General features: G+C 37.8%; 1 pseudogene; it reads left to right on the top strand.

Annotated features, from left to right (window-relative positions):
- Positions 1 to 21,248: 21,248 nt before the first annotated feature.
- LOC130995969 (elongation factor 1-alpha-like) lies at positions 21,249 to 23,777 on the top strand (annotated as a pseudogene).
- Positions 23,778 to 26,047: the final 2,270 nt, after the last annotated feature.

Here is a 26,047-nt window from a genome sequence, read left to right as displayed (position 1 = left end):
CTTGTACTCCACCTTTTTATATATATAAATATGATGCTTAGATAAAGTTATTATTGAATGTTGTTTATATAACTTACAGCTTCCGTTGCCTTTAAAATATATATATAGTGTATTGGCAGGAATATTATTGTAGTTTATTAGCTTCCGTTACATATTTTTTTATATTGGAAAAGAGAAATAAAATTTTGATAATTTTTCTATTACACATATAGTAATATTTATTAGATTACTATATAATCAAAAAGGAAATTCTTTTTTTTTCTATTTTTCTTTATAGCCTATACTTAAATTAATATTAGAGAAATGAAATAAATGAATATTTTTGGTAGCATCTCCTATTCGCAAGGGATGGGGGCGTTACATTGTGGTATCAGAGCAGGTCTACGTTCCTGTAGACTTGCATCTGAAATATAATTATTAGTAATATATGAGTTGTTGTGACATGCTTCGAATCGGGAGAGAATGTGGTTCGTGGCTGCTGCTCTATGCCGACTCCAAGGTAATATGTATTTATTAAATAATTTTATTTTGCTTAAATTATTGTGTGAGTATGAAATGATCGTGTCGAAAAAAAAAAAAGTTTGAAAGCTTGATCGTATCAATTTGAATAATGTGAAAGAATATGTGTGTCCACAAGGGACAAAGAATGATTTTAATGTTTAGTTGATACGATTATTGGTTATGTTTTGAATTTCCGACACATCAATGATAAAGTTTGATAGAATAAGTTTTTAAATAAAGAAATAGAAGTTTCCTCAATGATCTTGATTGATTTATATTACATAGATTTATGCTCTAATAGAATTAGTCCTCGAAATATAACCGTTAGGACATTGACTTTAGGTTCTTAACATCTTGATTTAGTTAAAGGATAATGCCCCCGCGACGCTCTAGAGGTTAGCATTCATTCAGGAAAAATTATTAGGAGCAATAAGATAACGAAGGGTATAAAGATAGACATAAACGGGAAAGAGCTTGAAGCCGATCACGTCCTAGAAATGCGAGATTTCGATATAATCTTAGGCATGAATTGGATGGGCAAGAATAATGCAACAATTAGATGTCGTGAGCGAGAGGTGGAGATTCAACGCCCTGGAGAACCGAAGCTCATCTTTTATGGTGCTCGAACAAAAGCTCATCCAAAGATTATAACCGCGATGAAGGCAATCAAGATGCTAAGAAAGAAAGATTGCCAAGGGTACCTAGTTAGTATGACCACAACACTACCCAACGAAAGTAAGGTTTCTGAAGTGCCTATAGTAAGAGAGTATGCCGACGTATTTCCAAATGAGTTACCAGGGATTCCTCCAGACCGACAAATCAAGTTCACCATCGACTTAGTACCAGGAGCAACTCCAATCTCGAAGGCACCCTATAGGATGGCACCTAAAGAATTACAAGAACTTAAAGTTCAGCTACAAGAGTTGCTTGACAAGGGATTCATTCGACCGAGTGTATCTCCTTGGGGTGCTCCAGTACTATTCGTGAAGAAGAAGGACGGGACTTTAAGAATGTGCGTAGATTATCGTGAACTCAATAGGCTAACGATTAAGAATAAATATCCGTTGCCCCGAATCGAAGATTTATTCGACCAATTGAAAGGAGCGGGCGTGTTCTCGAAGATCGACTTGAGATCGGGATATCACCAACTCAAAATCAAAGAGAGCGACGTTTCCAAGACCGCGTTTAGGACGAGATACGGCCACTTTGAGTTTACAGTCGTGCCTTTCGGACTCTCCAATGCACCTGGCGTCTTCATGGATTTAATGAACCGCGTCTTCCATTCCTACCTTGATCAATTTGTGATCGTTTTTATTGACGATATCCTTGTATACTCGAGAGACAAGGAGCAACACGCGGAGCATCTGAAGATCGTCTTGGAGACTTTGAGGAAAGAAAAGTTGTATGCGAAATTTCAAAAATGTGAATTTTGGTTGGAACGAGTAGCTTTTCTCGGACACGTTATTACACCGAAAGGGATAGAAGTAGATCCGTCCAAAGTTGAAGCAGTAAGTAATTGGAAGACGCCAACCAACGTGAAAGAGATCAGGAGCTTCCTTGGAATGGCTGGGTACTATCGGCGATTCATAGAGGGATTTTCAAAAATTGTTGGTCCGTTAACAAAGCTAACGCGTAAGAATGAAAAGTTCCAATGGAGTGACCAATGCGAGAAGAGTTTCCAAGAGCTTAAACAACGCCTAATATCAGCCCCAGTTTTGACAGTACCTGATGGTACTGAAGGCTTTGTTATCTATACGGATGCTTCAAAGCAAGGGATCGGATGTGTATTGATGCAACATGGTAAGGTCGTGGCATACGCATCAAGGCAGTTGAAGCCTCACGAAGAGAAGTACCCAACTTACGACCTCGAGCTCGCAGCAGTTGTGCATGCATTGAAAATATGGCGTCATTATCTCTATGGCAGCAAGTGCGAAATTTACACCGACCACAAGAGCCTCAAATATTTCTTCACTCAAAAGGAGTTAAACCTCCGCCAAAGAAGGTGGTTAGAGTTAGTTAAAGATTACGACTGCACAATCCACTATCACCCTGGAAAGGCGAACGTGGTTGCTGATGCGTTAAGTCGAAAAAGTTATCTTGCCACATTACCTACTGGCGAGAAGAAGCTAATTAGAGAATTCGAGATGCTTAATTTGGAAGTGGTGCAACCGCCGAACACCACATCAGGAGTTATAGCTGCACTTGTCGTCCGTCCAATGCTAAGAGATCGAATTCGAGAGGCGCAAAAAGATGATCAATTTTTGTGCAAAATAAAGACGAGAGCACTCGAAGGTACCATCCAAGGATTCACAGTCACAGAGGACGGAACACTCGTTTACGAAGGAAGATTGTGCGTGCCAAATAATGAAGAGCTCAGACGGGAGATACTTGAGGAAGCACACAATACTCCATACTCCGTGCATCCAGGTGGAACCAAGATGTACAAGGATTTGAAAACGATCTTTTGGTGGCGAAACATGAAGAGATCCATTGGGAGCTTTGTAGAAAGATGTATCACTTGCCAACAGGTAAAAGCTGAACACCAACGCCCCTCTGGATTACTAAACCCGCTCGAGATTCCCGAGTGGAAATGGGAGAAAATTGCTATGGACTTTGTGGTTGGATTACCTCGCACAGTGAAAGGCCATCATGCAATTTGGGTTATTATTGATACGTTGACGAAATCAGCCCACTTTCTTCCTGTAAAGATGACCTATAGCATGGATCAATTGGCGCAACTCTACATTGATGAGATAGTAAGGCTACATGGAGTACCAGTGTCAATAGTGTCAGATCGAGATACAAGATTCACTTCTAAGTTTTGGAGGAGCCTTCAATCAGCCTTAGGCACCAAGTTAAATTTCAGCACAGCCTATCATCCTCAGTCGGACGGACAATCGGAACGAACTATCCAAATCTTAGAAGATATGCTTCGTGCTTGTGCGCTTGACTTGGGAGGAAGTTGGGAGAAACACTTACCATTGGTTGAGTTCGCGTACAATAATAGCCACCAAGCTACAATCGGGATGCCACCATTTGAAGCTCTTTATGGAAGAAGATGTCGATCACCGATTCACTGGGATGAAGTCGGAGAAAGACGAATTTGGGGACCCGAGATCATTGAAAGAACAGTTGGAGTAATTGCAAAAATTAGAGAAAGAATCAAGATAGCCCAAGATCGTCAAAAGTCTTACGCCGATGCAAAACGAAAAGACGTGCATTTCGAGGTTGGAGACAAAGTATTCTTGAAGATAGCACCGATGAAAGGAGTCATTAGATTCGGCAAAAAGGGAAAGTTACAACCTCGATACGTAGGACCGTTTGAAATACTTGAAAAGATAGGGGGCGTAGCTTATCGCTTAGCTTTACCCCCAGACCTATCAGGCGTACATAACGTATTCCACGTGTCGATGCTTAGGAAATACGTTTCTGACCCAAGCCACATCATTTCTCGTGGGAGTCTCCAAATATCTCCTGACTTAACCTATTAGGAAACGCCTGTTGCCATCTTAGATCGAAAGGTTCATACCTTAAGAAATAGATTAGTACCATTAGTAAAAGTCCAATGGAGTAGGCACGGACCAGAACAAGCAACGTGGGAGAAAGAAGACGACCTTTTAGCGCGATATCCTCACTTTAAAGACTTGCAAGGTTAATTTCGAGGACGAAATTATTTTTAAGGGTGGTAGGGTGTAATACCCCGAACCTTTTTAATTTATTTATAATTTAATTACAATATATTATAGATGTTTATGTTTAAGTTAAATATTTTTATGACGTTATTAAAACTAACGGATTTGATTTTAAAATGTTGTACAGGTTGTCCGACTTAGAGCGAGGATCCGCCCTAGCAAAATTAAAATTACTTATAAGTAAATCTTAAAGAGTAAGATTAGTAAAATAAAATACATGAAAACTCTAGAATATGTTAGATATTAATATGTAAATTGTTTATAAAAAAAAGGGGTATAAGTAAATGGAATATTCTAGAATTGATTTAATATTAAAATATTAAGGATTTTTGTAATAAGTCATATAATATTAATGAATAAACTTGAATATTCTAGAATTGCTATTGATAAAAATATCTAAGATTTTATTAGCAAATAACATTAAAATATTTATAAAGTGTTAGATTTTTATTGTATAAGTTAGATTTTTTAATAGATAATCCATGTATATATATAAGGATATGCTTATGGTTTGGTAATTTCCCTATCTTCTCTCCCCTGCGTCTTTTCTCTTCTCTCCATCTTCACCACTCATCGATTTACTGCAGCCATCAAGGTAATTTCTCCTAATTCTTGTTTCTTCGATTTTGCTTGTTGAATTTGAAAGGGTTTTGCACTTCTCTTCCATTCTTGTTCTTCTTAATCGATGGCTAAAGGTCTTGAATAGATATTGGTGGGATGGAGTCTGTTGTGTGTGAGTGAGGAGGAGGGATTACCGGAACAGTAGTTCCGGCGGCGTGGTGGCTGCCGGCATGTCTGTTGCTGTGTTTTTTATTTTGCCCTGTTTTTGACAGCAGCAGGGTCGTATCTTGCGATCCGTTTTTCATCTGTTTTCTGTCATCAAACCCCATCAATATAGGTACCATTGGAAAGCTATCGTTGTTGGCTTTCCAACGGTACCTTCGGATCGTCAATCCGACACCGGACGAGGGAGTTATGAGCCAATCAAGTCAGGGTGTCGGGTCTGTGCGCGAAGGTTTCCGCGCGAGTTTGAGTCGACCTTCCGGCGTCAAATCGATGCCGTGAGGGAGAATAAGTTTAGGGGTTTTGTAGCTCATGTCGTAGACGTTCTAATCATAGGTTTTCTTCTTGAGATCTAAGGTCGAATTGGCCAGAATAGACGTCGAGATGTAGCTCCATATGTGTCGAATATGAGTTTTAATATGTTATGCTTATTTTAATTTTTATTTGGGAATTTGAATTAGATTTTTGATGATTGTTTCACCTTGAACACATAAATAGATAATCAAGACATTTGCTTTTAATATTATTAGCCAAGAATTGAAATAAATTATAAGGATTATGGTGATCTAAACTTAGTATATTATATAATTAAATGATATGATTATAATGAAGTTAGATTAGTATAATTTATACTAGTAATTGAAACTATGAATTTATAATTTGTAGATTCATAAAATGTTCAAATATGGTCTTCGGCTTCAAGTGTATTGTAGAATTATCAAGAATATATTCAAGAGAGATTAAAAATATTGTTTAAAGAAATGAGAGCTTATTCAAGAATAAGTGCTTGTAATGAAACTAAGTTTAAAGTGTTTCAAGTGCTAGGAGCGGCGCATCCAAGGCTCGAGGAGGACAACCGAAGCAAGCTTGAAGAGGTTTGAATTCAATCACTTAAGGTGGGGTTTACTTTTATCTGTAAGCGTAGTTGTTACATGGTTATAATCATTGTTGTGTTGTGCGTCATTCATATGAACTAATGGGACCCACAAGGGGTCGGATCCACAAGGGATCAAAGAGCTGAACGGCCCACAAGGGGTCAGGTCCACAAGGGACCGAGACTAGTCTCACAAGATGTCAGCTAAGTGAAAAATTATAAGAGTTCAACATGTTATGATTCATTACACAATTGGTTATAACTGCTTGCAGTGTTTACCCCACTGAGTGTGCTTGCACACTCATACCCTATTATTTATGATTCTTTTCAGGTTAAGGAGTTGACGGCAAGACGGCAGACATGGAGCTCCACATTCTCCCGTTCTATTATATGATGAAGTATTATATGTTGCTGTTTTTGGTAAATATATCTTGCTACTAACCAACTTAATCTCTTCTAATTTTGGTGGGTCGAGACTTTATATATATTGGTTTATGATCATGAATTTTGATGACGACTGTGACCGATTATATATATTTTGTTTACCGTATGTGTAGTTACGAGCTGTGCCTCGAACACGTTAATTATAATATTAAACTTGATGGTTTTGCTTGTACTCCACCTTTTTATATATATAAATATGATGCTTAGATAAAGTTATTATTGAATGTTGTTTATATAACTTACAGCTTCCGTTGCCTTTAAAATATATATATAGTGTATTGGCAGGAATATTATTGTAGTTTATTAGCTTCCGTTACATATTTTTTTATATTGGAAAAGAGAAATAAAATTTTGATAATTTTTCTATTACACATATAGTAATATTTATTAGATTACTATATAATCAAAAAGGAAATTCTTTTTTTTTCTATTTTTCTTTATAGCCTATACTTAAATTAATATTAGAGAAATGAAATAAATGAATATTTTTGGTAGCATCTCCTATTCGCAAGGGATGGGGGCGTTACATTGTGGTATCAGAGCAGGTCTACGTTCCTGTAGACTTGCATCTGAAATATAATTATTAGTAATATATGAGTTGTTGTGACATGCTTCGAATCGGGAGAGAATGTGGTTCGTGGCTGCTGCTCTATGCCGACTCCAAGGTAATATGTATTTATTAAATAATTTTATTTTGCTTAAATTATTGTGTGAGTATGAAATGATCGTGTCGAAAAAAAAAAAGTTTGAAAGCTTGATCGTATCAATTTGAATAATGTGAAAGAATATGTGTGTCCACAAGGGACAAAGAATGATTTTAATGTTTAGTTGATACGATTATTGGTTATGTTTTGAATTTCCGACACATCAATGATAAAGTTTGATAGAATAAGTTTTTAAATAAAGAAATAGAAGTTTCCTCAATGATCTTGATTGATTTATATTACATAGATTTATGCTCTAATAGAATTAGTCCTCGAAATATAACCGTTAGGACATTGACTTTAGGTTCTTAACATCTTGATTTAGTTAAAGGATAATGCCCCCGCGACGCTCTAGAGGTTAGCATTCATTCAGGAAAAATTATTAGGAGCAATAAGATAACGAAGGGTATAAAGATAGACATAAACGGGAAAGAGCTTGAAGCCGATCACGTCCTAGAAATGCGAGATTTCGATATAATCTTAGGCATGAATTGGATGGGCAAGAATAATGCAACAATTAGATGTCGTGAGCGAGAGGTGGAGATTCAACGCCCTGGAGAACCGAAGCTCATCTTTTATGGTGCTCGAACAAAAGCTCATCCAAAGATTATAACCGCGATGAAGGCAATCAAGATGCTAAGAAAGAAAGATTGCCAAGGGTACCTAGTTAGTATGACCACAACACTACCCAACGAAAGTAAGGTTTCTGAAGTGCCTATAGTAAGAGAGTATGCCGACGTATTTCCAAATGAGTTACCAGGGATTCCTCCAGACCGACAAATCAAGTTCACCATCGACTTAGTACCAGGAGCAACTCCAATCTCGAAGGCACCCTATAGGATGGCACCTAAAGAATTACAAGAACTTAAAGTTCAGCTACAAGAGTTGCTTGACAAGGGATTCATTCGACCGAGTGTATCTCCTTGGGGTGCTCCAGTACTATTCGTGAAGAAGAAGGACGGGACTTTAAGAATGTGCGTAGATTATCGTGAACTCAATAGGCTAACGATTAAGAATAAATATCCGTTGCCCCGAATCGAAGATTTATTCGACCAATTGAAAGGAGCGGGCGTGTTCTCGAAGATGGACTTGAGATCGGGATATCACCAACTCAAAATCAAAGAGAGCGACGTTTCCAAGACCGCGTTTAGGACGAGATACGGCCACTTTGAGTTTACAGTCGTGCCTTTTGGACTCTCCAATGCACCTGGCGTCTTCATGGATTTAATGAACCGCGTCTTCCATTCCTACCTTGATCAATTTGTGATCGTTTTTATTGACGATATCCTTGTATACTCGAGAGACAAGGAGCAACACGCGGAGCATCTGAAGATCGTCTTGGAGACTTTGAGGAAAGAAAAGTTGTATGCGAAATTTCAAAAATGTGAATTTTGGTTGGAACGAGTAGCTTTTCTCGGACACGTGATTACACCGAAAGGGATAGAAGTAGATCCGTCCAAAGTTGAAGCAGTAAGTAATTGGAAGACGCCAACCAACGTGAAAGAGATCAGGAGCTTCCTTGGAATGGCTGGGTACTATCGGCGATTCATAGAGGGATTTTCAAAAATTGTTGGTCCGTTAACAAAGCTAACGCGTAAGAATGAAAAGTTCCAATGGAGTGACCAATGCGAGAAGAGTTTCCAAGAGCTTAAACAACGCCTAATATCAGCCCCAGTTTTGACAGTACCTGATGGTACTGAAGGCTTTGTTATCTATACGGATGCTTCAAAGCAAGGGATCGGATGTGTATTGATGCAACATGGTAAGGTCGTGGCATACGCATCAAGGCAGTTGAAGCCTCACGAAGAGAAGTACCCAACTTACGACCTCGAGCTCGCAGCAGTTGTGCATGCATTGAAAATATGGCGTCATTATCTCTATGGCAGCAAGTGCGAAATTTACACCGACCACAAGAGCCTCAAATATTTCTTCACTCAAAAGGAGTTAAACCTCCGCCAAAGAAGGTGGTTAGAGTTAGTTAAAGATTACGACTGCACAATCCACTATCACCCTGGAAAGGCGAACGTGGTTGCTGATGCGTTAAGTCGAAAAAGTTATCTTGCCACATTACCTACTGGCGAGAAGAAGCTAATTAGAGAATTCGAGATGCTTAATTTGGAAGTGGTGCAACCGCCGAACACCACATCAGGAGTTATAGCTGCACTTGTCGTCCGTCCAATGCTAAGAGATCGAATTCGAGAGGCGCAAAAAGATGATCAATTTTTGTGCAAAATAAAGACGAGAGCACTCGAAGGTACCATCCAAGGATTCACAGTCACAGAGGACGGAACACTCGTTTACGAAGGAAGATTGTGCGTGCCAAATAATGAAGAGCTCAGACGGGAGATACTTGAGGAAGCACACAATACTCCATACTCCGTGCATCCAGGTGGAACCAAGATGTACAAGGATTTGAAAACGATCTTTTGGTGGCGAAACATGAAGAGATCCATTGGGAGCTTTGTAGAAAGATGTATCACTTGCCAACAGGTAAAAGCTGAACACCAACGCCCCTCTGGATTACTAAACCCGCTCGAGATTCCCGAGTGGAAATGGGAGAAAATTGCTATGGACTTTGTGGTTGGATTACCTCGCACAGTGAAAGGCCATCATGCAATTTGGGTTATTATTGATACGTTGACGAAATCAGCCCACTTTCTTCCTGTAAAGATGACCTATAGCATGGATCAATTGGCGCAACTCTACATTGATGAGATAGTAAGGCTACATGGAGTACCAGTGTCAATAGTGTCAGATCGAGATACAAGATTCACTTCTAAGTTTTGGAGGAGCCTTCAATCAGCCTTAGGCACCAAGTTAAATTTCAGCACAGCCTATCATCCTCAGTCGGACGGACAATCGGAACGAACTATCCAAATCTTAGAAGATATGCTTCGTGCTTGTGCGCTTGACTTGGGAGGAAGTTGGGAGAAACACTTACCATTGGTTGAGTTCGCGTACAATAATAGCCACCAAGCTACAATCGGGATGCCACCATTTGAAGCTCTTTATGGAAGAAGATGTCGATCACCGATTCACTGGGATGAAGTCGGAGAAAGACGAATTTGGGGACCCGAGATCATTGAAAGAACAGTTGGAGTAATTGCAAAAATTAGAGAAAGAATCAAGATAGCCCAAGATCGTCAAAAGTCTTACGCCGATGCAAAACGAAAAGACGTGCATTTCGAGGTTGGAGACAAAGTATTCTTGAAGATAGCACCGATGAAAGGAGTCATTAGATTCGGCAAAAAGGGAAAGTTACAACCTCGATACGTAGGACCGTTTGAAATACTTGAAAAGATAGGGGGCGTAGCTTATCGCTTAGCTTTACCCCCAGACCTATCAGGCGTACATAACGTATTCCACGTGTCGATGCTTAGGAAATACGTTTCTGACCCAAGCCACATCATTTCTCGTGGGAGTCTCCAAATATCTCCTGACTTAACCTATTAGGAAACGCCTGTTGCCATCTTAGATCGAAAGGTTCATACCTTAAGAAATAGATTAGTACCATTAGTAAAAGTCCAATGGAGTAGGCACGGACCAGAACAAGCAACGTGGGAGAAAGAAGACGACCTTTTAGCGCGATATCCTCACTTTAAAGACTTGCAAGGTTAATTTCGAGGACGAAATTATTTTTAAGGGTGGTAGGGTGTAATACCCCGAACCTTTTTAATTTATTTATAATTTAATTACAATATATTATAGATGTTTATGTTTAAGTTAAATATTTTTATGACGTTATTAAAACTAACGGATTTGATTTTAAAATGTTGTACAGGTTGTCCGACTTAGAGCGAGGATCCGCCCTAGCAAAATTAAAATTACTTATAAGTAAATCTTAAAGAGTAAGATTAGTAAAATAAAATACATGAAAACTCTAGAATATGTTAGATATTAATATGTAAATTGTTTATAAAAAAAAGGGGTATAAGTAAATGGAATATTCTAGAATTGATTTAATATTAAAATATTAAGGATTTTTGTAATAAGTCATATAATATTAATGAATAAACTTGAATATTCTAGAATTGCTATTGATAAAAATATCTAAGATTTTATTAGCAAATAACATTAAAATATTTATAAAGTGTTAGATTTTTATTGTATAAGTTAGATTTTTTAATAGATAATCCATGTATATATATAAGGATATGCTTATGGTTTGGTAATTTCCCTATCTTCTCTCCCCTGCGTCTTTTCTCTTCTCTCCATCTTCACCACTCATCGATTTACTGCAGCCATCAAGGTAATTTCTCCTAATTCTTGTTTCTTCGATTTTGCTTGTTGAATTTGAAAGGGTTTTGCACTTCTCTTCCATTCTTGTTCTTCTTAATCGATGGCTAAAGGTCTTGAATAGATATTGGTGGGATGGAGTCTGTTGTGTGTGAGTGAGGAGGAGGGATTACCGGAACAGTAGTTCCGGCGGCGTGGTGGCTGCCGGCATGTCTGTTGCTGTGTTTTTTATTTTGCCCTGTTTTTGACAGCAGCAGGGTCGTATCTTGCGATCCGTTTTTCATCTGTTTTCTGTCATCAAACCCCATCAATATAGGTACCATTGGAAAGCTATCGTTGTTGGCTTTCCAACGGTACCTTCGGATCGTCAATCCGACACCGGACGAGGGAGTTATGAGCCAATCAAGTCAGGGTGTCGGGTCTGTGCGCGAAGGTTTCCGCGCGAGTTTGAGTCGACCTTCCGGCGTCAAATCGATGCCGTGAGGGAGAATAAGTTTAGGGGTTTTGTAGCTCATGTCGTAGACGTTCTAATCATAGGTTTTCTTCTTGAGATCTAAGGTCGAATTGGCCAGAATAGACGTCGAGATGTAGCTCCATATGTGTCGAATATGAGTTTTAATATGTTATGCTTATTTTAATTTTTATTTGGGAATTTGAATTAGATTTTTGATGATTGTTTCACCTTGAACACATAAATAGATAATCAAGACATTTGCTTTTAATATTATTAGCCAAGAATTGAAATAAATTATAAGGATTATGGTGATCTAAACTTAGTATATTATATAATTAAATGATATGATTATAATGAAGTTAGATTAGTATAATTTATACTAGTAATTGAAACTATGAATTTATAATTTGTAGATTCATAAAATGTTCAAATATGGTCTTCGGCTTCAAGTGTATTGTAGAATTATCAAGAATATATTCAAGAGAGATTAAAAATATTGTTTAAAGAAATGAGAGCTTATTCAAGAATAAGTGCTTGTAATGAAACTAAGTTTAAAGTGTTTCAAGTGCTAGGAGCGGCGCATCCAAGGCTCGAGGAGGACAACCGAAGCAAGCTTGAAGAGGTTTGAATTCAATCACTTAAGGTGGGGTTTACTTTTATCTGTAAGCGTAGTTGTTACATGGTTATAATCATTGTTGTGTTGTGCGTCATTCATATGAACTAATGGGACCCACAAGGGGTCGGATCCACAAGGGATCAAAGAGCTGAACGGCCCACAAGGGGTCAGGTCCACAAGGGACCGAGACTAGTCTCACAAGATGTCAGCTAAGTGAAAAATTATAAGAGTTCAACATGTTATGATTCATTACACAATTGGTTATAACTGCTTGCAGTGTTTACCCCACTGAGTGTGCTTGCACACTCATACCCTATTATTTATGATTCTTTTCAGGTTAAGGAGTTGACGGCAAGACGGCAGACATGGAGCTCCACATTCTCCCGTTCTATTATATGATGAAGTATTATATGTTGCTGTTTTTGGTAAATATATCTTGCTACTAACCAACTTAATCTCTTCTAATTTTGGTGGGTCGAGACTTTATATATATTGGTTTATGATCATGAATTTTGATGACGGCTGTGACCGATTATATATATTTTGTTTACCGTATGTGTAGTTACGAGCTGTGCCTCGAACACGTTAATTATAATATTAAACTTGATGGTTTTGCTTGTACTCCACCTTTTTATATATATAAATATGATGCTTAGATAAAGTTATTATTGAATGTTGTTTATATAACTTACAGCTTCCGTTGCCTTTAAAATATATATATAGTGTATTGGCAGGAATATTATTGTAGTTTATTAGCTTCCGTTACATATTTTTTTATATTGGAAAAGAGAAATAAAATTTTGATAATTTTTCTATTACACATATAGTAATATTTATTAGATTACTATATAATCAAAAAGGAAATTCTTTTTTTTTTTTTTTCTTTATAGCCTATACTTAAATTAATATTAGAGAAATGAAATAAATGAATATTTTTGGTAGCATCTCCTATTCGCAAGGGATGGGGGCGTTACAGTTCGCCTACTCCATGATCGCTCTTTGCTTGTTCCTTGGCGTTTTATGGCCTCTTGGAAAAGGATTCTTGCGCTTCTTGATAACTTCCATCTTTATGTTTCTCATATCTATCGGGAAGGTAACAAGGTGGCGGACATTTTGGCTGCGGATACTATGGTCGAGGGTTGGTGGGCCTTCGAAATTGACATTATCAAGGATGCGGTGCGTTTGGATATGTCTTCACATAGCCACATCCGCATGGTTCTCCATTGAGCTCTCTTATGGGGTTTTTCTTCGGTGTTTTAATCGGGTGGTGGGGGTTTTTGATGGCCTGCTTCAGCTGCTCCACGAGGGCTGGAAAAGGTCTTCCGGTTGGTGGCTCTATAAGGGCCCTGAGGAGACGAGGCTTTGGTAACATTGCGGGTGGTAGGAATTGGCAGCCTTTTGGGCTTTTTATCGAGCAGTTGGAGGGGGATCTTGGCGGGGAAGCTCGGCTGCGGCTAGAGGGCGGTTGTTTTCAAGACTGCTGTTCTGGTTTTGGTTCCTTGCTGGGCAGATCGAGTACTCGACGTTCTCATGGTGTTTCAGTTTCCGACGACGGCATCACTCCGGCCGAAACTTTTATTCCCTTGAACTTTGCTTGGATGGTCACCTCGGCGACGGAGTATAACCGGCCGTTGGTTTACCATTTTGGTTCGGTTCTTGGCTTTGTGGTAAGTTCACGGCGACGGCATCTAACCGGCTGTGTTGCTTACTTTTGCTTGTCTTTTTTGTTTGAGCTAACGGCGACGGCGTATAACCGACCGTATAGCTTTACTTCCTGGGCTACTTGGCGACGGCGTATCACCGGTCTTTTGCCCATTTTCTGTTTTTCTGTCTTTGTGTTTGAGCTAACGGCGACGGCGTATAACCGGCCGTATAGTTTTTTTTTCCTGGGCTACTTGGCGACGGCGTATCACCGGCCATTTGCCCTTGTTCTGTTTTCTTTGCGGGGCGAGAGCCGGGTGGGTTTGGGGACGATGGTTAGGCCGGAGTTCTGGAAACTCACCCCTCCGCTCTCCCCCCTTTCTTTTCTTTTCTTTCATAGACGGGTACTCTTTTTCCTTTCTACGGTTTTTCCCAATGGGTTTTACGTAAAAAGGTTTTAACGAGGCTCGACCCTTAGTCTGCGTTTCTTGTGCTTTCAAGGGTTTCTTTTTAGGTTTTTCTTTTTTCAATAAAATCGCATTTTAATAGTTGTGAAAACAAAATTGATGTAAGTTAATTTATCATAATTTGAATCTTTTTTACACTATATCATAATTCAACTCTTTTTTTTGGTTATATCGCAGTTCAAATCATAATTGATCAGAATATATAATTCATTATAGAATTGAAAAAATGATAATAACTTAGGTATATATTTTGCAATTTAACCATTAAAAGATCATTAGAACTTTTCCCTAAACTTTTTTCCCATTTTATTTGAACTATTAGGAGTTTTTATCAGTAAGGGTGAGATATAATTGGGCTTTATTTGTAAGGGCGTGGGCCGTCTTAAATAGGCCAACTTAGTGTGCTTGATTGAGAATGCAATAAGATATATGGGCTTTAGGCTGGCGCTGGTTCCATGAATAAGCCCGAATTATATGGCCCATTTCCAACATTCTGGAAAATCTGGCTTGAAACACAAAGGAAGTTTAATCTTTCTAACCTCTTTGTTTTTTTTGAAAGACATTTTGTTACTGTCAAATTTATTATCTTGTCGACACGAGAATCTAATACAATTTTTTTACTCGTTGACAAAGGTATCTACTTCATTTTGGTGAAACCATTTTGAATAAAACAAATAACAAGATTATGTAGAAAAAAATCATGAATATATAAGATATTCTAAGCATTTGCATTTGATTTTATTTGTTAATAATACGATTGAAGATAAAATAATTATAACAAAACTCTGGTGGAGTACGGACATTGGTAATTGTGGGAAAACATGAATTAATTAATTAATTATTTAATCTATATATTATAATGCTTAGTGAAAAGTTACCTATCCAATTGCATATATCGCACACAAAAAAACAGCAAACGTGCAGCACAAAGTATCAACGAAAGTAACGACACTGAACACAAGAGTTGTTCACCCAGTTCGGTTAAACAACCTACGTCTAGGAGGCCACGCCCAGGGTAAATTATCCACTAGTGAAGATAAGTTATACAAAGGACTTACACGACAAACTCTCAAGCTTTCTCGCCTCTATAACTTCCCAAACCCTCACAATCGTGAACAATTGAGAGAAGAACAACGATCAACTCTCTAAGCGTGAATGAACCTCACTCACCACCAACACCCAATACTAACACTTTACCAACAGACTGGTAAAGAACATCAATCGAGATTCACAAAACCCACAACTTTGCTAGAAACGTAAAAGCAAAGAAACTTACTGGTTTGCTCTCGCCGGAACCGAACAAACTTTGCACTCAATAAACACACTCTGTAATGCACACAATATTAGAGAGTAATATCAACAGCAGCAGCCTTCATGTGATGATCTCTTCAGCCTTTTATAGATGTAGGCAGATACAAACCCTAGAAGAGATGTGATGAACCAAGGACTCTTGTAGATAACTCCTTATCTTCAAATAACCAAGGAGATGTGCATGCTCTGGACTCAGGAAGCAAGTATATGTAAGACTCACGAGATATACTTCAACAAACCAATATATAGCTGAAAACCCGTAATGAACAGTACTCACGTAATGAACAGTACCAGCTGAAGTATCAACACTGTCAGATACTTTGAGAGCAACACTAGCAAATTTGTCTACATAATGACAATAACCAAACATGAGTATCAAATACTCAACAAACTCCCCATTTGTCATTGATGTAGACAAAACACCAAAGCACCAGCAGAACCTCAACAGAATCAACAAACAACAAGATCACACCATAAGCAAGCATTATAATTGCTCCCCCTCAATTCACAAGCTTCGCATAAGCAGCTCCCCCTTAATCATAAGCTCTCCCTTAAATCATCAATCATAAACCAAGAGATAGCATCAGATAAACAAACCTCCATCAACCAACAAACACGCCAAAAACGAAGATCATCCACTCACTCCCCCTTTTTGTCAAACATCAAGGACAAAGAAGATCATACATCCCCATCAGAAAAAAACAAAGACCATCAACCGATAATCAAGAGCATTATCGTCTAGGAAAAATCATCATAAAGTAGCAGCAACAGCAGTAGAGTACCAAACGCTACATCTCTCCCTCACATCAAGAGCAAATAGATAATGTATCACAAAAAGATCAAGCAATTAGCAGACCATTGCCATGAACACCATTAGCTAAACCAGAAACAACTCCACGTCGAAAGGAATGAGAGATACTAACAGTACCTTTGCCAGTCATACCAGTCTTATCGTCTGTTCCAATGACTTTACTTTGAACTCCATCACCGAAAGTAACTCCTTCCCCGGATACAGTCTTGATATTTGTCAATAAACTCTTGTTTCCAGTCATATGCCTGGAGCATCCACTATCAAGATACCATTTATCTTGCGTGCCTGACCAAGAATAAGTACGAACAACATAACTTCTGTGATTTCTATAGGAGGACTTTCTCAAGTTTTTGGAATTTGCCTTCCTGTCAGCTATAAGAAATCTGCAACGAGGTCGAATGTGGCCGCGCCTTTGACAATGATGACAAACTGGAACAAACTTAGATGGAAGGTTCCTTTTAGGAGGCAAGTTTCTGTACGAGGTATGAGCAACATGAGCAGGAGGAGCATATTTAGTAGGATTACAAACTTTGTTTGTACTCAAAATCTCATCATTTGGAACCCATTGTTTCTTGTGAAATCCAATACCAGCTTTATCATATATATTCTGCCCTTGTTCCAGAATTCATCATCTTAACTAGTTTCTGGTGATGTTCGAGTTCACTAATTTTCAACTTCATAGTCTGTTGTAGAGCAACAACATCTTTCTGAAGACTATCTGATAAACCTTTAAACTCATCCCTTTCTTTTGTGACCTCTTTGAGTTGAGTGGAATGAGATCTGTTGATTTCCAGAACATACATACACTTTTGATGCAGAAGCTCATAGTTCTTGGCAAGATATTCTTCATTAGGATCCACAGCATCATCGTCAACATCTTCGATCGAAAAATCTAGAGTATCAACATCTGTACTATCCGGAGTAGTGACAGCATCCTGAACATCCATTGTACCATCAACACTCAAACCATTTATTGAATCAATCTCTGAATTTTCTTCAAGCTTTAATGGATCCACGTATTTTTCTTCCTTTTCCAGAGATTTCACATTCAGTGCTACAACATCTTTATCAGAATCACTTCCGCTTTCATCCGTTTCTTCATCACTTTGAGACACGTTGTAGGATTTGTTCTGCTCCTTGAGTTTCTTTAGGGTGTTGGCGCATTCGGATTGAATATGACCAAATCCATGACATTCATAACACTGAATTCCAGCCTTTGATGATGAAGAAGTCTGCTCGTTCTTTCCCTGAGATTGATACTTGGAGTTTTCGAACTTCTTCTGAAATCCTTTCTTGTTTTTGAATCGATTAAAAGCTTTACCAAAGTTCTTGGTAAATAGGGCAAAAGACTCCACCAGATCATCTGTATCAAAGTTCGTCACTTCCGTTTTGCAGTTTTTGGACTCCACCGCCAGAGCAATGCTCTTTCTTTTATCATTCTTCCCATTCCTTATGTTCATCTCAAACGTTCTCAGTGACCCAATCAACTCTTCAAGTTTCATATCAGTCACGTCATGCGCTTCATCAATAGCCGTGACTTTATAATCAAACCTTTCCGGTAAGGAACGCATCACCTTTCGAACAAGTTTTTCTTCAGGTATTCTTTCACCCAATGAAAAGCTCTCGTTTGCAATAGCAAGAATTTTACCATGAAACATAGTGATAGTTTCATGCTCGTCCATCTTTAACTCTTCGAACCTCGAAGTCAGTTGTTGAAGCCTCTGTTTCTTTACTTTAGAATTTCCCTCGTATGTGTTTTGTAGTACATCCCAAGTTTCCTTCGCAGTAGCACACATAGAGATCAGAGTAAATACCTCCATGGAAACAACATTCTGAATAGAATTTAGCGCCTTTTGATTTGCATTCGATGCAGCCAATTTTTTGGTCGTCCACTTGGTTCTAGGTTTCTCTTTTCCTTCATCATCCACGGGAGAAGTCCAGCCCTCTTCAACAGAAGTCCATGAGTTTTCATCCACCGCTTGAATGAATGAGGCCATTCGATGCTTCCAGTACACATAATTCTTTCCATCCAGTAATGGTGGCCTGACAATTGACCCACCTTCTTTCTGCGAGGCCATCGAGCACGACAACGGGATAGATTGCGGAAAACACCAAGATCAACACCGATAACTTAGGTGACCCGCTCCGGTACCAATTGAAAAGTTACCTATCCAATTGCATATATCGCACAAAAAAAAATAGCAAACGTGCAACACAAAGTATCAACGAAAGTAACGACACTGAACACAAGAGTTGTTCACCCAGTTCGGTTAAACAACCTACGTCTTGCGGGCCACGCCCAGGGTAAATTATCCACTAGTGAAGATAAGTTATACAAAGGACTTACACGACAAACTCTCAAGCTTTCTCGCCTCTATAACTTCCCAAACCCTCACAATCGTGAACAATTGAGAGAAGAACAACGATCAACTCTCTAAGCGTGAATGAACCTCACTCACCACCAACACCCAATACCAACACTTTACCAACAGACTGGTAAAGAACATCAATCGAGATTCACAAAACCCACAACTTTGCTAGAAACGTAAAAGCAAAGAAACTTACTAGTTTGCTCTCGCCGGAACCGAACAAACTTTGCACTCAATAAACACACTCTGTAATGCACACAATATCAGAGAGTAATATCAACAGCAGCAGCCTTCATGTGACGATCTCTTCAGCCTTTTATAGATGTAGGCAGATACAAACCCTAGAAGAGATGTGATGGACCAAGGACTCTTGTAGATAACTCCTTATCTTCAAATAACCAAGGAGATGTGCATGCTCTGGACTCAGGAAGCAAGTATATGTAAGACTCACGAGATATACTTCAACAAACCAATATATAGCTGAAAACCCGTAATGAACAGTACCAGCTGAAGTATCAACACTGTCAGATACTTTGAGAGCAACACTAGCAAATTTGTCTACATAATGACAATAACCAAACATGAGTATCAAATACTCAACACTTAGAATATCTTATATATTTACGATTTTTTCTACATAATCTTGTTATTTGTTTTATTCAAACTGGTTTCACCAAAATGAAGTAGATATATCATATAACCTTTGTCAACGAGTAAAAAAATCTACTTCCTTCGTCCCTGAAATGGCTTCTTCTTTGGGGACGGCACATGTTTTAAGGAAAAATTGTAAAATGTATTGATAGTGAAGAAAAAATGTTATAATTATTATTGGAAGTTGTGAAAAATGTGTTATAATTAGTATTGAGAGTGGTGAAAAGTGAAAAGTGAAAAGTAAGAATAAATAAAGTATTATTTTTTATTTTATTTTTATAAATTTACAATATTAGATAAAGAAATTAAATGACCGCGCCACAGGGGACTCGAACCCAAGACCTTTGGCCTTATGCATTAACCCCTTACCGCTTGACCAATATTGTAAAGAAATTAAATTTACAATAAATTTACAATATTGTAAAGAAATTTACAATATTTGATAAATAAAGTATTATTAATGGTGGGGTAGTTGTCCAAAAAAATAAAAAAAATAAAGAGAAAGTTATTTGGGGGACGTTCCAATGAAGTTATTTCATGGACGGAGAGAGTATATATATTACTCCCTCCGTCCCAATAATCTTGTCCCACTTTCTTTTTTGGGTTGTCCCAATATTCATGTCACATTTCTAAACTGAGACATAATTAAGAAATGTTTAACATTAACTTAATACATTTATATATACCTATTAAATCTAAACCCTAATTATCTCTTTCTCTCTCCACATCCCCTTTCCTCTCTCTCTTCTCCACCCATCCGCCGCCCTCCCATCTCCCACCTCCACCGCCCACCCACCTCCACCATCGCGCCACCTCCGTCGTCCTCCCACCTCCACCATCGCGCCACCTCGCCGCCCTCCCACCTCCACCCTTTGAGCTGCATCTGCCGCCCTCTCGCCTCCACCCTTGCGCCGCCCCTGCCATCCTCGCGAGCTCGTTGCAGCGGCGGCGTAGAGCGCCCACCACCCATCTTCTCACTTCGCCTCACCGCCTTCTCTCTCCTACTCTGTTTTTTTTCTTTTCCAAAAATTAGGGCTCGCTAGAAATTAACCTCGCCTCCACCCTTGCGCCGCCACAGCAGCCGTTGTCCTCCACCTCCGGCTCTCTCCCACCACCTCTCGCCCTCGGCTGCCTCCTCTCTCCTACTCTTTTTTGTTTTCTAGAAATTAGCGCTCGCCTGTGCCGCCGCAACTGTCGTTGCCCTCCGCCTCCGGCTCTCGCCCACAACCTCTCGCCGTTGGCCGAGAGGTGGTGGTGTTTTGGTGTTCATGACTGTTAAAGTTTTTATATTTTTGTTGTTTTAATTTCAGAAATTGAAAGATTTCCTTTTTTGATTTCTGGTGGTGTTTTGGTTTTCATAATTGAAATATTTCTCTCCTCCGTTTCACTTTTTCGAAATTATGATGTTTTGGTATTCAGAAGTTGTGGTATTCAAAAGGTCTCTCCTCTGTTCACTGTTCCGGCGACTCGTACCGGCGGCGTTCACTGTTCCGACTGCTCGCCACGGGCGGCAACAACAAATTGAAGATGACTGTTAACCATACTTAAAATTTAATTAACAAATTCATGAATATGTGGGCCATACAACTTTTTTCTTAATACAACTCTCCTTAATACACGTGCCAAAAAGAAACGGGACATGATTATAGGGATGAAGGGAGTATATGAAAATACAGTTTCAGCAATTAACTTTTCCCGGCAAAAATTCTCTCACGCGAGCAGCGATTATTTCTCATAAATATATAGATTTCTCCAACTGCTATCCATTTTCGCTGCAGTTGTTTTCGAATGCAAGCACTCTTTAACGGGAGAAGAAGCATACATAAATTGTTGTCTTAGGTTTATTGACTATTGGCACTGTGATTCTGATTCCCTTCTCCACACCAGACTCCTCTCCTACGCCGCGATTCGTCGCAGTCCTTCCTGCCCCGAGTCGGTGCCCCGAGTCTCCACACCAGACTCCCCCCCCACGCCGCGATTCGCACACCAGACTCCCCCTTCCCCACGCCGCGATTCGTCATATTCCAGCCCTAAGTCGGCCCCGCCGCCATTCCCTCCCGTCGTTTCTCTAACTGACTCTCTCTTCCTGCAGCAGCCCCACAACAAATACAGAAGATAAACCCTCCTCTCTCTCTTCCTTTTTCTCCGTGTTGCAGATTGGATTTTTTTTTTTTTTTTTTGAGAAGTTTGTTGAATTCGCCGTGTTTAGTGATATCAATTCTCTGCTTTGATTTTTGAATTTCTTTCTTGCTGTGATAAATTGTGCTATTTTTGCAATTCCCCTTTATCTCCGTGTTGAAGATTGATTTTTATTTTTTTTTGAATTCGCGGTGTTTAGTGACATCAATACTCTGTTTTTTTTTTTTTTTTTTTGAATTGCGTTCTTTCTGATTTGATTTACTACAAGATAAATTGTCACATGTAACATATATATATATATATACAACACGCCATCTGCACTTTAGTTTTCCTAAAAGTAGGTTTACACATGTGGAATATGGGAATTTAAATGTGTTTCAAAAAATAATCATCGATCTTTTCTGTGATATTAACTATAACCAGTAAAGTGGATGAGAAGTAGTAGCAGAGTTTTGGGAGTCTATAAGCTTTTATGCTATTGCTCACTAACTGTTTGACAAAATGCCTAAATCATGACCAGTTTGTAATGTATATTTAAGTTGTGTACTAAACAACTAATAGTTTGGATACCTCTGAGAACCAAGTATGGATACATAGGCGAAGAACTAACAAAAAACTGATGTTAATATGTTTACTTCTAATCATCCAAAGAACAAACAACGTAGTATACTTTTTCTGTTGCCGAATTTTGGCTTGGTTGTGCTATTCTTTAGTTTTGCTTCTTTTAATGTTTCATTGATTAAGACAATAAATATGATTGACAACAGTTTGGCTTATTTGACTTAGAAATCCTGACTTTAAGACTAGGAGAACGAAATTCACTTTTAATACAAGATCTAATGTAACCTCTTATTTTAGAAGCAACTGATTATTTTGCTAGTGATATACATAAGATTTATGTTTCAAGTTTCCTCTGATCGTACCTTCTTTTGCTTAAGCCTGCTACATATTGATTTAACGGGTCTGGCTTGATATATACAAGGATGTTGTTTTAGGTTTATTAACTAATATATATAATCTAGAATTAATTGTTCTACTTGAACGATTTTATAATATCTCTCTGTCTCCCACTTCAGGATGTGTACAAGATTGGTGGTATTGGCACTGTGCCTGTAGGTCGTGTTGAGACTGGTATGATCAAGCCCGGGATGGTTGTCACCTTTGACCCATCTGGTTTTACAACTAAAGTTAAGTCTGTTGAGATGCACCACGAGGCCTTGCAAGAGGCTCTTCCTGGTGACAATGTTGGGACCAATGTGAAGAATGTTGCAGTTAAGGATCTGAAGCGTGGTTATGTTGTCTCTAACTCCATGGATGATCCTGCCAAGGAAGCTGCCAACTTCACCTCCCAGGTCATCATCATGAACCACCCTGGGCAGATCGGAAACGGATATGCACCAGTGCTTGATTGCCACACCTCTCACATTGTTGTGAAGTTTGCTGAGATCTTGACCAAGATCGACAGACGATCTGGTAAGGAACTTAAGAATGAGCCTAAGTTCCTAAGAACGGTGAAGCTGGTATGATTAAGATGATTCCGACCAAGCCCATGGTGGTGGAAACTTTCTCAGAGTACCCACCTCTTGGACGATTTGTTGTGCGTGACATGCGACAGACTGTTGCTGTTGGTGTGATCAAGAGCGTTGAAAAGAATGACCCATCTGGTGCCAAGGTTACCAAGGCTGCTGCCAAGAAGGGTGTCACGGGAAACGTGCAGGGTTCGTCTTACATCGTTGATTCCAGAGAAGACTATTTCCAAAAATTATGTTATAAGAACTTGATTTTCTTTTTTTCAAGAATGTTAGGATGTTTACATTGTTGGTTGTGTTGTATTCTCCTGCCTTGTATGTTGATCAACCAATCTCAGAATTGGGTGCTCGACAGACGGTGGCGGGAATTATGGCATGGAGTTGTGTTATCATCTTTTGCTTATTTCTGTTTCTTCGTTTGTGGTGTCTTATGTTCTACTGCGGCTCTAAGTATTGTTGTTTATCTATTTTTATTTTACTCTTCTTATTGTCATATTTGATTCTAATGTTTGTTTTGATTTTCTTCATTGTTTTATTTATTGTCCTTTCTCAATTCGTTCAATCCTTTAAACACGTCTTGGTTCTACCCAATGACTGTGATTGCAATTCTTAGATTTTTTTTTCCCTTCAGTTTTTATAGTATCACTATCACCGATCTATTGAACTTATTAGTTACTTACATTAAGTTGATTCTAAATGCCGTAGCAATGGTATATTCTCTCTATATCAAATAGGTTATTCAGGGTTATACATGGTGATTGCAACGGATAAGTTGGCGTCCATATCTCTAGAAGAGGCTCCTCAAAAATATCTACTTGCATAATTGCTTAGTTTCTCATAATTGTTTTATTCGAAATTGAGGCAAACCTTCTTCTGGTAATTTGTGTTCATACAATTTCGTATTTATTATAGAGCTTATCTGTAGTAAAAAAATGTTCAGATAACCACCCAAAAGCTTTTAATGAGATTTTCATAATGGAATGTATGACTGATAAAAAATGCTAATATTCATGAAGACATTTCAATTCGTAAAACTCATTTTTCATTAACTGCTAGTCTGCTATTAGCTGCCCCGATACGTTGTTGAAAAAAAGAAACAGAAACTACATCTTTATCTCTTTTTTTTGGAACTAATCACTATTTTGTTTTTCAAAGAATTTCACATGATTTTGATTTTGTGGTACTTTCGGATTCAATTAATGATAAGTGTTCGTTTGAGAATTTTGCATCGTAATTCTTCCAATTGTAGTTATTTCTTATTTTTTTAATTTCAAGAGAGTGATCAATTGTAATTCTATTTTTGTTTTTTAAAGACCCATTTTTAAAATTGACATATTTTGTATAGTTAATTCTTTTAACATCTATATATTATTATATGAAATGAAACACCAGTGTTAATGGTAAAAAATTTCTGACAATGTTTTTTGACATTTTTCAGTCCAAAATTTTAGAAACATTTTCATCAAATGTGTATACATTTTGTTTCTATCTTAATTTCTCATAAAATCTCATTATTTTTCTCTCTTTTAAATATACAACATCTCTTAATTTCTCTAAAAATAATAAATTTTCTCTTCAAACAATTTCACTGGTGACACCAACACAATCTTTTCGTAAGCAAGCATGAAAAATAGCAGGAAAAATGCCGGCACATTTTCTTAAGGGAATTGGGTTTTGTCATTTTTGAGAACATGTCCAACACTAAATATACAGTGGGAGGCGCACAAATGATTTCTTTTCATAAGCGGTGCAGAAAATAATATAATGAAAAAAGTTATGAATTCTTAAATATATTATTATATTCTTATTGGACTAATTAATTTGGACCCTCAGATAAAATAATTTTACATATTTATTTTTGTGTTGGTAATAAAAACTATTCATTTCAATTTTTTAAAGAAATATCCATTTTTTTTACTTATATTTCTTTAATTTAAACTAATACGTCCGCCCATTAGATGGACGACGAACATTAAAATTGAATATTATTTTAAATAATGAAATTATTAAATGGAATCAAAATATAAGCAAATGAGCAAATGCGATTTAAAAAAATAAATAAAATTATTCAAACTTTTACAAAATAAGAATCTAAATTAAAAAAACATAACAAATTTTAATTTTTATTCTCAATTGTTGAAGTACTAATTTATAATCGGTATCAATTAAAAATGAAAATTTGGCACTTCAGCTATTGAAAGTACAAAGGTAAAGATTTATATATTTTTAAATTCATGTTATTTATTGTGTAAATGATGTGAATTATTTTATTTTAAAAAAACAATTCACATTTACTTATATTTACTAGTTAATTAATTAAAGTTTAGAAATCACATATTCACAGTCATAATAAAATAGGAGCATATGCACAGAAGATTAATGCCTCGAATATTCATAGAGATATTTAATAGAGAATCCTAATTAGACTCAACTAAGATAAGATATAGTAGTAGTTTGGTTAATGGCGCATGGTTTCTTCATTCCTAATCCGAAACCTTATTTGAAAGAATGATTAGACATTGAACTAACCTTTGCTCTATCAATGCCATAGATTTTGGGATAGTTAGGCACAATCTTTTTGGTAGGGCTTAGAAGTATTATGATAAAAATTGAAAATCCCACCACTTTAATCCTGTTTCAGTGGATAGTAATTTTGTGAAAAAATGATTGTACTCATCTGTCACAATCTTTATGATTAATAGGCTTTGTGATAGAGACAGCACCATTTTTCCTTTCAAATAAAGTAAGCAAAAATTATTAGCTGTCCCTTTCATTTTCAGATCTATAATCCATTTATTGCAGTTTGATGCTATTAACAATCAACC

Source organism: Salvia miltiorrhiza, chromosome 7 (genome assembly GCF_028751815.1).
Source record: "Salvia miltiorrhiza cultivar Shanhuang (shh) chromosome 7, IMPLAD_Smil_shh, whole genome shotgun sequence".
NCBI lineage: Eukaryota > Viridiplantae > Streptophyta > Magnoliopsida > Lamiales > Lamiaceae > Salvia > Salvia miltiorrhiza.
Note: the sequence above shows the minus strand (reverse complement) of the source record. Positions and strands in the feature narration are given on the sequence as shown.